Source organism: Bidens hawaiensis, unplaced genomic scaffold (genome assembly GCF_021521415.1).
Source record: "Bidens hawaiensis isolate Kalapana, Puna unplaced genomic scaffold, B.hawaiensis_p1.1 tig00021044_1, whole genome shotgun sequence".
In the NCBI taxonomy this organism is placed as follows: domain Eukaryota; kingdom Viridiplantae; phylum Streptophyta; class Magnoliopsida; order Asterales; family Asteraceae; genus Bidens; species Bidens hawaiensis.
The window spans coordinates 364,778-378,159 of NW_027493259.1; the positions used below are offsets into that span (position 1 = coordinate 364,778).

The 13,382-nt window shown below is 47.9% G+C and overlaps 1 pseudogene across 1 annotated transcript; it reads right to left on the reverse strand.

The window, feature by feature from the left end:
* Nucleotides 1-7,538: 7,538 nt before the first annotated feature.
* Nucleotides 7,539-8,283, reverse strand: LOC143562645 (AP2-like ethylene-responsive transcription factor AIL6 pseudogene; annotated as a pseudogene). Its single transcript, XR_013140530.1, has 3 exons — nt 8,240-8,283; nt 7,967-8,094; nt 7,539-7,876 (listed from the first exon to the last, which is right to left on the reverse strand). The product of XR_013140530.1 is annotated as an AP2-like ethylene-responsive transcription factor AIL6 pseudogene (transcript).
* Nucleotides 8,284-13,382: the final 5,099 nt, after the last annotated feature.

Consider the following 13,382-nt stretch of genomic DNA (forward strand, 5'->3'; position numbering starts at 1 on the left):
TACCATGGGGTTCATAGTCATGATTATAGGAGTCGCTAGGCGCTGCTAAGAGCCTAAGACGACCCAGGGACGAAGCTTAGTTGGGGCTAGGGGTGGCCCCGGCCCTCTCCATTTTTCGCTCGATAGTGTAAATTTATACTGTTGAAAATTTTTATACATACTGTAAATTTACCCGTTTATGACCGAAAATTTGAGTCCGGCCCTCCGTTTTTTCACTCGGAAGTGTAAATTTATCTTTTTTTCGGCCGAAAATTTGTATACATAGTGTAATTTACCCGTTTCCGACCTAATTTTGAGCCCGGACCTCCGTTTTTTCGCTCGGTAGTGTAAATTTATCATTTTTCGGCCGAAAACTTTTACACATAGTGTAAATTTATCATTTTTCGGCTGAAAACTTTTACACATAGTGTAAATTTACCCGTTTATGAATTTTTTTTATACATGTTGAGTCCGGCCCCCTTGACGTTTATATTCAAGCTTCGCCACTGAGACGACTGATTGGGGAGTTGAGGTTATTCGGGAATTACTCGTTGAATACTTGACCTAGGCGATAAGTACTCGATGAATTACTTGTCATTGCAAAAGTTATAAAACAATGAAAATCATAGTGGTTACAAAAATTTCCTATGAATATTCTCAGGTTTCAAAAAGGCATAGGTTATTCCCAAATCATGTAGATTATTTGGACACCATACACGTCTATGCGGCTCGTATAGGGGCTATACGAGCCGTATAGATGCAAAATTTTGTCATTTTGTGCTGCAGAGCTTCAGGTGTTTAAAACCTATACGGGTCTAGGGGTTATATGACCCGTCTATAGGAAAATATGTCATCTGTACATTAGGTAGTCATGTAAGGGTTATACGACTCGTATAGCCTCTATACAAACCGTATAAAGTTATTAATACACCTGCATAAAGTAGTGTTTGAATACAACCATTCAAATCAAAACTAGGGGTGTCATGTCACATTCACAAGACTAGTTATGGCATATAATTTACAACTTGAAGATTGGAAATCACAGCCGTTATAGTAGTTCAAAATCCCAAATATTTTATACCAACAATAAATCATTAATATCTTTTTTATTCTTTGATGCTTCACCTTATTTTTTTTTATTTTATTTTGAACGGCAATGCTTCTCCTTCTAGTTGGTTGATTTATTAAATAAATTGTAAAGGCCAGTTGCCACACTGGTGCATAAAATAGAAGGTAGATCAATATTTTAACACTCCACGGCCCACATAAATGACAACAATACATGTTTTTGCCACTGATTTTATAACATTACGTGATTTTAAGGGGCATTGTAGAAAACGTGACAAATTAGTAGGAAGTAAATTATCTATTTCTAAATTGATGAGAAAAAAGATATTATGCGAAGAAATTGATGTGTAGTTTCAGGGCACGTCCAAAGATTATTTTTAAAAATATGAAGTAAAGTGAGCCTTTTCAACCTTTTTTTTAAATGGCTCTACACATGTTTCATATAACCAACACAAAAGAAACCAACCCCTTATCTCCCTTAACACGCTAATACTAAAACAACCTGAAGAGGTATGTACCCGCCTCAACACCGAGCAAGGCGGGTCAACCCACAAGATAAAGACATTATGAAGGCACAAAGCCAAAACCTATGCGCATGGCGCATACAAAACATGCTCAGGCATCATATGCCCAGGCACACATATGCTCGCGCATCGCATATGCGCGCGGCGCATCAGCGCGCGGCGCATATCACATGCCCGTGCATATCACATCTGCCCAGGCACACATATGCTCGCGCATCACATATGCGCGCAACGCATCAGCGCGCGGCGCATATCACATGCTCGTGCATATCACATCTGCGCATGAAATATCTGCGCGTGAGAATAAAGAGAAGACCTCGCGCATCCTCAGGGTGGGCGCATATCATACGTGCACATAATCAACCTCGTCCTTATCCAAATCAGGATTAGAGCAACCTTGATTGTGCACATCAGACAACCTTCCAGAAGGCATCTTTTTAAGGAGAAAGAATATGCTGATGTTGACAGCTGCCAAATGAAAGGTCGACAACTCAGCATGACACATGTGTTACCACGTGATTACAACCAACGAGAAAGCGCCAGGTGTCCCAGAGGACACGTGGCGCAGTGCGATTGGAGGAGGCCAACGAGGTTGAGCCCAATCAGTGGAAACCCTAGCATTATAAATACAGCATCAACTCCACTTTGATGACACATTCATACTCAATCATTGACAGTTACAAGCAGTGATATCACATTCAATCATATTGAATTACATTCACTCACAATCAGTTACATACAAAACACACAGTCTCACAATCAGAGGGTATTCAGCTATTCAGCAATACTCTTGAGATTCTTTGACACTCATTATCATCTTCTCCACAATATACTGATTCTCACGCCGGAGGGTTACCCCAAAGAGGACCCCTCTGTCCCTTTCTGAGGGGTAAGTAACGGCGCTGTTCATTTTGTAGGTGGAAGAACACAGACCCAGAAGAACCATCGGTGAAATAGTATAATCACACCCGAGGAAAGTAGATCTGCTACCAGTGAGTAGATCCACGTTTCTTCATTGGCGCCATCCGCTATTACAACAAACGGCAATCAGATCTCATCAGATCTATAAAAAAAATCAATCACCATGGTTTCTGGCGTTCGTAACGTTGATCAAGCTCTGGAGGATATTGAACGTGAGGGTGTTAACGACGGACAGCAGGTTCTGAGGGTTCCGCGTGATTCTACGCGTACCACCAGCAATCGTCCCTTCGTCACAACCCCTCACGGCCAGACTGAAACTCCTCCAGACGATCTCACGTTACAAAATATGGCCGGCGCGAAACTGAAAGGACCAATGGGTCCAGAAGAAGAAACAAATGATCCGAATGAATGGCTCATAAGCGAGCAGCGGCGTCTGATGGAAAAGTACAATGAAATGGTCAAGCAGAAGAAGCTAGCCGACCAAACACAAAGGCAAGCTTTTGATAAGCAGACTACAAAAAGGCCGCGCGCGCCCGAAAAAGGACATTCTGTCCACACTGCACACACTGAGTTCAGTGATGAAGAAGTGCATAGCATGAGGAAGACACGGGATACTCATGCAGGAGGCTCACAGCTCCGCGCGCCTGTGAACATGGCGCCTGGAGCCAGAGCAGATCTGGATCTGCACATGCCGTACAGCCCACCGGTCAGAGGGCAAGTGGACGTAACCACGCCCTACAGACCAGCCATCCTGGTAAAACACTCAAAGTTTACTGCGCGCATCGAGCAGGCTCCCATCCAGCACAAGACCAAGATGCCAAGTGGTCTGGGCAAATATGATGGCACAACAGATCCAGATGACTTTTTGCAAGGTTTCTATAACACGGGAAACCTAGAGAGCTGGACGATGCCAACATGGTGTCATATGTTTGCTCGCTGCCTCACGGGCGCAGCGCGGGTATGGTTCGAGAGCTTGCCGACAGGGCAAATTGATGGGTTCGAGGAACTATTAGAAAAGTTCCAAGCCCACTTCGTACAGCAGCGCAGGCACACGCGCGATCCTGATGACATCATGCACTGCATACGCAGGAATGATGAAACGATTGAAGATTACATCACTCGTTTCAATCAGGAGTCCCTGGCAATCGGGGGTATAACTGAGCAGCTCCTGTGCGTCGCCTTTATACAAGGCGCGCGCAGTGATCAACTCCGCCGGGCTCTCGTAAGCAAAGATGGTATGCCCACCACGTGGGCCAAGTTAATGGAGGCATCGCGAGTTTTCGCGAGAAATGAGAAACAGATTGCCCAAGATAGGGCAAAAGAAAGAGCGCATCAGGCAGAATCACCGCGCAGCAAAGAGAAGAGGGCCAAACAGAACTCTGTATGGTCCAGGTTGCAGCCAACAAGTTTTTCTTCCGCGGAAAAACAAGTGCAACCAAGCTCACCCCAGCCCCAAAAAGAAGTTCGTAATCGCGGGGAGGGTGACAAGAGGGAGGGCGGCAGAGATCCTAGCAGACCTCTGCCAAGAATGTGGACACCCCTCACTAAAACACCTTCACAGGTGTTAAGTACTGAGAATGTCCAATTCAAGCCCCCCAAGCAGCTACACTACAAGGGACCGCAAAACAGTGGCAAATATTGTGAATTTCACAGGTCCCCGGGCCACAACACCGACGCATGCCATCATTTAAAGGATGCGATCGAGAAGGATGTAAAATCAGGCAGGCTGGCTCACTTGGTGAAAAACCAAAGAATAGAAGATGAGCAACCGGAAGGAGCCTCTGCCAGTAAGAAATACAAAAGAATCTGTGTGGCTGAGGGGGGACGACAAGGGCAGACGACAAAAAAGAGAAGCGCGCAAATCCACGGGGATTGGCGCGAGCAGCAAGTCATCTTCCCAAGAATCAGGGGAGGCCCTTCGATAAGCAGTCCTCTCGTCATCACCACACACATTGCTCATTACGAAGTGTCAAAGATCCTGGTGGACACTGGAAGCGAATCTGACATTATGTATGAGCAATGTTTCAGAAAGTTAGACCCGGCAGACCAAGCGCGGCTCGAAATTGTGAACGCACCAATCTGTGGTGTTTCAAATGAAATCATCCATCCCCTAGGCCAGATTCAGTTTGAATTAACTATGGGGGATGATGAGCATAAGCGAGCAGAAGTTGTTAACTTCTTGGTCTTGCCCACCACGTCATGCCACAATATGATCCTGGGTAGGGGAACGATTGCCCAATTTAATGCTGTACCGTCGCCAGCGCACGGCGCATTGGGGTTCCCTACACCAACAGGTGTAACATTTGTTTACCGCGATCATTTGTGCGCAGTGACAAGCACGCCGCGGGAAGGGAGAATGAAACTTCCAATGGCGGACAATGCGCCAGAGAAGTGGATTTTAAACCCAAAATTCCCAGAGCAAACGGTCACAATTGGCGCTACCATTTCAGACGAAACGAGATTGAGAATGAAAAGGTTGCTCACAAAATACGCGTCGGTTTTCGCGTGGCATCACTCCGATATGACGGGGGTCCCGCGAGACTTGGCGCAACATTCTCTTAACACGTTCAAGTCGGTGGAGCCAATTGCTCAGAAAAAGAGAATCATGGGGGATGAAAAGGCGAAGGCCATGAATGAGCAAGTGGAGGACCTGTTGCGCGCAAACATCATCCGCCCGATCCGATACCAGACGTGGGTAGCCAATCCTGTGATGGTAAAGAAAAGCAACGGGTCATGGAGGATGTGTATTGACTTCAAGGACCTCAACAAAGCATGTCCGAAAGACTGTTACCCCCTCCCAAACATCGACGCAAAGGTGGACTCCGTGGCGCCATTCAAGCTCAAATGTTTCCTGGATGCCTACAAAGGCTATCACCAGATTCAAATGGCACCACAGGACGAAGACAAGACTGCCTTCAGAACCGACAAGGGTGTTTTTTGTTACACAAAAATGCCCTTTGGTTTAAAGAATGCAGGCGCAACCTATCAGAGACTTATGGATTCGGTTTTCAGTGAACAAATCGGAAGAAATCTAGAAGTCTACGTTGATGATTTGGTGATCAAGAGCAGGGAGGAGAGACAAATGCTCAAAGACATCGAGGAAACTCTTCAGCGCCTAACGGAAGTTAACATGAAGCTCAACCCGAGCAAATGTACTTTTGGCGCGGAAGAGGGGAAATTTCTTGGTGTAATGGTCACTAAGGATGGTTTCAAGGTGAACCCTGAAAAGGTGGAAGCCATCCTCGACATGCCTTCACCATCCACCATGAAAGAGGTTCAGAAGCTGAATGGTAGACTGGTGTCAATCAACAGGTTCCTAGCAAACCACGCCAGCAAATCTACTCCATTCGTTAACACTTTGAGGAACTGCTTGAAGAAGAGCCAATTCAAGTGGACGCCTGAGGCTGAGCAAGCTTTCACTGAGATAAAAGAATGTCTCATAAAGCTGCCCGCGCTCACAGCTCCACTTCCTGGCGAAACCCTTACATTGTACTTGTCAGCTGGAGATCGCGCCATCGGCGCAGTATTATTGGTGGATCGCAAGGGGATCCAAACGCCAATATACTATGTGAGTCGGGTGCTCACAGACCCTGAGACGCGCTATTCCGTCATGGAAAAGTTAGTTTTGTCACTAACACACGCGTCGCGCAAGCTCCATAGATACTTCAATGGTCATCCTATTGAAGTTCTGACTGGTTACAACATCCAGCAAGTCTTGCGACGCCCTGCGCTATCCGGAAGGCTGACAAAGTGGGCGCTGGAATTAGGTGAACACACGATCACTTATAAGCCCCGTCCAGCAATAAAGGGTCAAGTTTTGGCGGATTTCATCACGGAAATCCCAGAGGGAAAGATTGAAGAAGCTCAGCACGAGGTAGACCCTCCGCGAGCAAATGATGAAGAAGATGTTTGGAGGCTATTCACTGATGGAGCCTCCAACAGCGAAGGGTCCGGCGCAGGCCTCAAACTGGTGGACCCTGATAATCATGAATATACTTATGCTATTAGATTGGACTTCAAGAGTACCAACAATGAGGCTGAGTATGAAGCCCTGCTGGCTGGTCTGCGCATTGCGCGCAAGTTTGGAGTTAAAAGGCTAGAGGCCCATGTTGATTCTTACTTGGTAGCTGCTCAGGTCAACGGCCTATATGACGCCAAGGAGAACACAATGCCTCTATATCTAGAGCAGGCAAAAAAGCTCGTTGAGCAGTTTGACTTCTTCAGAATCATACACATCTCGCGCAGCGAAAACAAGTCCGCTGACGCGTTGAGTAAAATGGCGTCAACTAATTTTGATCACTTTGGCAAAGATGTCAGGGTGGAAGTAATGAGCAGCCCATCAGTGCAAACGCAATCGGTCCTTGTAATTCATACAACCCCTTCATCCTGGATAACTCCAATAATGGAATTCCTGAAGGAGGGGAAGTTACCGGACGATCGCGCGCAGGCGAGGAAGATAAGACACAAGGCGCAGAACTATGAACTACTTGAGGGTACATTATATCGACGCTCTTATCTTGGACCGCTCATGAAATGCCTGGATGCTGAAGACGCAAGCTATGTGATTAGGGAGATTCACGAAGGAATCTGTGGAATACACGCTGGCCCGCGCATGGTGGTTGCCAAAGCAATGAGCGCAGGCTACTATTGGCCAGGCATGTACTTGGATGCGCTAAAAGAAATCCAAAAATGCAAGGCATGTCAGAGCCACGCGCCAAACACCATGCGGCCAAAGAACAACTTGATTCCAGTGACCTCCGCATGGCCTTTCCACAAATGGGCCATTGATATTGTGGGGCCCCTGCCGCAAGCGCAAGGGCGAGTGAAATTTTTAGTAGTGGCAGTAGACTATTTCACAAAATGGGTTGAAGCCAAGCCACTAGCAAAAATCACAGCTGAGGCGATGAAGCAATTTATCTGGAGCCACATCATTTGCCGTTTTGGCCTTCCTATGGAAATTGTGAGCGACAATGGCAAACAATTCACTGACAGGAAGATATCCAGCTGGCTCAAAGAATTGCACATCAACCAAATCTTCACTTCGGTCTAACTAATACCAGGCTGAATATGATGGTACCAACCTTGATGATGCATTGATATTGAGTTTTGATCAAATGGCAATGCGTAAACCGGTGGCACGGCAACATAACTAATACTGGTTCCGCCGCCATAATACTGTGGTGGCGGATAGTACTGGTTGCTAACCAGAGGCGGAGGTGGATTCTGGTCCACCTCGGTACTAGACGCCTCTAGGTTCTTTGAAGATCCATCAATGGGATAGGAGCTGACATCATAACTATTGATCTCGAAATTTGTCATCGCATTCAAACCTTTATATTTTATTGCTGCTATGTCATAAGCCTCCGCAGCTTCCTCCTCAGTCGCTGCAATATATCATCATATCGTTAAAGACAGTAATAATACGATCAAACTTAACATTTTAACAAGTCATTTAATAAGATGTTATAACTTACCATATGTGCCGAGGTAAAGATCTTTGTTTCCAGCAACAAGTCCGATCCTTGCTTGCCAACGACCTTGATGTTGATGCCTTGTTACTCCTCGCTAGATCGAAACTCCCCTAGAAAAATCATTGCTATTCCTGTCCAAACAAAAAATATCTCAGATTTTCAGGACCCACCAATACTATGTTAACCAATAAGATCAGGTAAAATACAACTTAAGCTAGGCAAGTTGCCTTCAAGTGATTTAACATATTAAAAGCGATATAATACTCAATATTGAACCTTCTTAAAGATGCGACGAATTCTTGTTTGCTTACAAATCTCATGAAGAAACACTAACCGGACCCCGGGCAGATTACGGGTAACCTGGGGTTAGATAGATGTTTCCCACGAGGGGTTAGACCCGCAAAGATGGTTCTTCTGATAACCTGCAAAACAGACCGTGAGCTTGTCACTGAGAAGGGGGGGGGGGTTCCTCCTTGTGACCACCCTCCGGCGTGAGAATCAGACTAGATTGCTCTTTAAATATAAATGTATATTAAGAGATTGCTAGAGCAGATATCAGGTATAATATGATAAGATATGATGAGATGAGATGGTCATACCATTTGTGGTATTTATAGCCGAAGGTAGGTTTCCAAGGAGGTGTGGCCGGCTGCAATAGTATTTCTGTTCTACCAACTGTGGCCTACGCACGTGCCCTGCTGGTAGTTGGTGGGTAGGCAGCGGCTGATAGTGACCAGGCCTACTGTGTACTATTCCTTTTCCACCAACTGCCGGCTATGCACGTGGTATGACAGGAGTTGGTGAGTAGGCAGCGGCTAATAGTGACATACAGTACAGGAGCATGCTGCTCGCCATACTGTTGTCAATAAGCTGTCGTATCTTTAGTCAGATCTTTTGCCCATACCTCGTCAGGTACAGTACAGAAGATCTTCCCGTATCGTACGGACTGGCTTATTTGGGCGGGAGTATTCCCCCTCCCGCCCTTGTGCGGGACTGTTCCCGGCTTTGCTCATTCCTTCAGGTGACACTGAGTGATTGAGAGCTAAGTGCCTTGTGCGTGTAGCCTTGCTGCGCGGGTGGCCTTCCCTGATGGCTTGTATCCGCAGCTGCGGGAACAGGCAGAGTCCTTCACCATTGGGAGGCATTTCCTGCGGGAACAGCTTGCGTACTGCGCGTAAGGACGTCACGTCTCTGAGCATGGTTGGTCCTGCGGATCCAGTTGGTTTCTGCGCAGACGTCCCTTTTCAAGGTGAGTCTTGCGGGTCCAACTGGGCTCTGCTGGGACCTACCTCTTCAAGTCCCCCCAGTCCAATTGTTCGTCTCATGAGTGTTTAATAAAGTGAGGTGAACTTTTGGACTTAAGCAAAAGGTTTTGAAAAGGGTTTTTTAAGGTTTTCCATGGGGATTCTTCCCGCGGAAGTCCTTGTCACTTGCAGAAATTCCCGAGTTTCCTGCTTGATCTTTGGGTATGATGCGGGTAGGTCTGTAACATCCTCGCAAGTCAGGAGCGTTGAGTCCCACTTGTGTGGATTCTCCATGAGGTTTTGGTAGTTTTGAACATAGTGATCAATTATGTTAAAACCACCAATTCCATCCTGGAGCTTCAAACAACGTAGTTCTCGACGTTCCTGCTATGCGAGGATGTTATTTCCGTTTCCGCAAGCATTGCCCAGAAGATCCTTCTTGGTTTCAATTCTCTGCGGAGCGCTAGGTATGTGAAGGGTTTTGCCTTAACACTGTACCTGCGCTCGTCTTACGGTTACTTAACTTCCAAGGTATTCCTGGCGTCCATTCCCTGCGGGTGCTAGGTATGTGAAGGGTTTTGCCTTAACACTGTACCCGCATCCGTCTTACGGTTACTTGGTTGCCAAGTTATTCCTGGCTTCAATTCCCTTCGGGTGCTAGGTATGTGGGGTTTAGCCTTAACACTGTACCCGCACCCGTCTTAAGGTTACTTGGTTGCCAAGGTAAGGGGTATTTTCCCGCTTACTTTTGAATCTTTTTGAATTTTGAAATTCGAAAGGTTGGTGAAAGGATAAGAACAGTCCAAACCTCTGAAACGTCGTGCGACGGTTTCTTCTGACTGTGTCAGGACGTGCAGGAAGTTATGGTGACGTGACAGTACATGGTCATTCCAGACGCTTTTTCAGGCGCGTGGGCGCGATTTTTCGGGCGCGTGGCCGCGAAATTAATGGTACGCGTCCTGTCAACAGCTGTTGCCAGCTTGCTTTTTGCCACGTGTCATAGTTTCATTGCACCTTCAATTTCTCTCTCTTCCGCATTAAATTCATCGCATTAATTGCGATTAGTATATAAAGGGGGAGAGGGTTCTTTGTAATCCACACTTTCACTCTTCTCTTCATCTTAAGAACAATTTCTGGCAAATACTCATCTTTCAGTCGAGCATTCTCTTGAAATCGTTTTCTTCTTTCTTTTTGCAAGATGTCGTCTCGTGATCTCGAATCTACAGCCGATGACAAGAGTACTGCTGGCGAGTGCCAGTGTGCTCTGCCTGGCGATCTGTATCAGTACATCGTCAGGAAGTTCATGCTCGAGTCTCTCGAGCCTGAGTTTCCTGAACCCCACCAGACGGTGTATGTGCCCCCAGAGGCAAGATCGGGGTTTATGCTGCATTCTTTGTTTATGGGAATCTTAGGTTCCCATTGACAAAGTTTGTTTACCGTGTCCTTCAGAGGCACGGTGTGCACCTGACAGAGGTGCACCCGATGGCGATTGCCAAGATTCGGCACTTCGAGTGGGTGTGCCGGATTCTGGGCATTGAGCCCTATGTTGACCGCCTGATGACCTTCTACACTTGGAGGTGCATCCAGGGGTGGTACACGTTGATAACCCGGATTAAGGGTTTGAAGATTTGCGCAACCGAGCGCAGTCTTCGCTCGTGGAAGCGAGAGTTCTTCTACATCTCCGCTCGCGCCATCCCCCTTGCCATGAAATTCAAGAACGGGCAAGCACTTCCCAGCCTTCACGCCTCCAACTACGAGGAGGCGGAATGGTTTTCGAAGATATCCCGAGTCCAATCTCCGGTTTACCGGTTTGCGGAGTCCGGGATGGTAATGCTGGGGATGAGCCGGGTGTGGAAGGAGGCGGATGCGCAAAAGGTCCCAATCGTCCTTGAATACGGTTCGAACTCTGTTCCTTACGGTATGCTCTGTTTCTTTTTGTTGATTTAGAATCTCTTCTAACTTTTTTCCTGTTTATTTCAGAGGGGAACGACTTGCAGTCGCTCCTGAACCCGCGGGAGGCTGACGGTCCCGCTCGGATGGGTACTCGCGCTCTAGACGAGAACGAGTTGCCCATCCTAGAACAAACGGCGGATCGGTTCGTGGAGGTCTACCCGCTAGGCCACGAGATCCTTAGCGCCAAGCGGCCAGGTAAGGCGCTATTCGACCCTCGACCCCTCAATGTTGAAACCTCTGCTGGAATTCCTTTAATCGTATGTTCTGATGAGGAATCCGCAGATGGTCCTCCGTTGGTGCGGAAGAAGAAGGCTGCCGGCGGGAAGGGGAAGGAGAAGGTGGCCTCCACTGCCGATCCGGTGCCTCGGTCTGATTCGGAGACCGAGAGCGAAGAGGTGGCGGGGAATCCCGGTGGTGATAAGACCACCGCTCCGGAGGCTGCGACGATTGTCACCTCCGTGGAGGCCAGGATGACAACGGTGACCGGCGTGAAGAGGCCGGCTCCATCGGGTTCATCCCCGCCCGTCCGTACTTTCAGGCTCAAGAAAACCCGTAAGTACAAATTTTACTTTTAACTTCATAGCTCTTATCATTAACACTTATCTTCTTTACGCAGGCGTGGATGTTGACGCATTCCAGGGTGGAGCGCAGAGGAGTACCTCTCCGCCAATGACGGTAGGCTTGGTCAGCCTACCTGAGGCGACGACCCAGGCGCCTGCCTTCGCTGGTTCAGTTGCTCACTCCTTTGAGCCGGCTGTTCCAGCTGTGATGACGTCACCGCCGGCTGTGAGTGATGTTTTTACCGCATCTTTCACCGAGCCGGCGGTTACTTTTGCTGCGGATTCCGCGGCGGCGGCCGCGACGGCTTCTACCATACCTCTGCTATCGGCAACGACGGCCGAACCTTCAGGTATGCATGGGGCTTATCGCCAACCTCCGCCTACTTCCCATCTGCCTGACCGTTTGGATGGATTTCCCTTGGGTTCAGGTGATGGGTTTGGCGGCTATCGGCCTGTTATTGACCCTACATGTGCGTAGGGTTCTTTTGGCCCATTTTATATATTATTATTATTTTTTTTTATCATCTTTTCTAACTGCTTTATGTTTTTTGCAGTGTCGGATTCCAATGAAGTGTATGTTCTACGATGGAACATTCGCCGAGGAACAACCCTTCGCACCCCTGTGGAGTGCGTGGAGTGGGCTCGTCACGCTGCTCCTAGTGGTGCGTTGGGGGAAGCCATGGCTAGCTACCAAGAGGGTAGGCTAAGCAATGAGCTTCGGGTTCTCCTGGCCCGGGTTCTCCTGTCCCACGGATGGCGCCAATGAAGAAACACTAACCGGACCCCGGGCAGATTACGGGTAACCTGGGGGTTAGATAGATGTTTCCCACGAGGGGTTAGACCCGGCAAAGATGGTTCTTCTGATAACCTGCAAAACAGACAGTGAGCTTGTCACTGAGAAGGGGGGGGGGGGGGTTCCTCCTTGTGACCACCCTCCGGCGTGAGAATCAGACTAGATTGCTCTTTAAATATAAATGTATATTAAGAGATTGCTAGAGCAGATATCAGGTATAATATGATAAGATATGATGAGATGAGATGGTCATACCATTTGTGGTATTTATAGCCGAAGGTAGGTTTCCAAGGAGGTGTGGCCGGCTGCAATAGTATTCCTGTTCTACCAACTGTGGCCTACGCACGTGCCCTGCTGGTAGTTGGTGGGTAGGCAGCGGCTGATAGTGACCAGGCCTACTGTGTACTATTCCTTTTCCACCAACTGCCGGCTATGCACGTGGTATGACAGGAGTTGGTGAGTAGGCAGCGGCTAATAGTGACATACAATACAGAAGCATGCTGCTCGCCATACTGTTGTCAATAAGCTGTCATATCTTTAGTCAGATCTTTTGCCCATACCTCGTCAGGTACAGTACAGAAGATCTTCCCGTATCGTACGGACTGGCTTATTTGGGCGGGAGTATTCCCCCTCCCGCCCTTGTGCGGGACTGTTCCCGGCTTTGCTCATTCCTTCAGGTGACACTGAGTGATTGAGAGCTAAGTGCCTTGTGCGTGTAGCCTTGCTGCGCGGGTGGCCTTCCCTGATGGCTTGTATCCGCAACTGCGGGAACAGGCAGAGTCCTTCACCATTGGGAGGCATTTCCTGCGGGAACAGCTTGCGTACTGCGCGTAAGGACGTCACGTCTCTGAGCATGGTTGGTCCTGCGG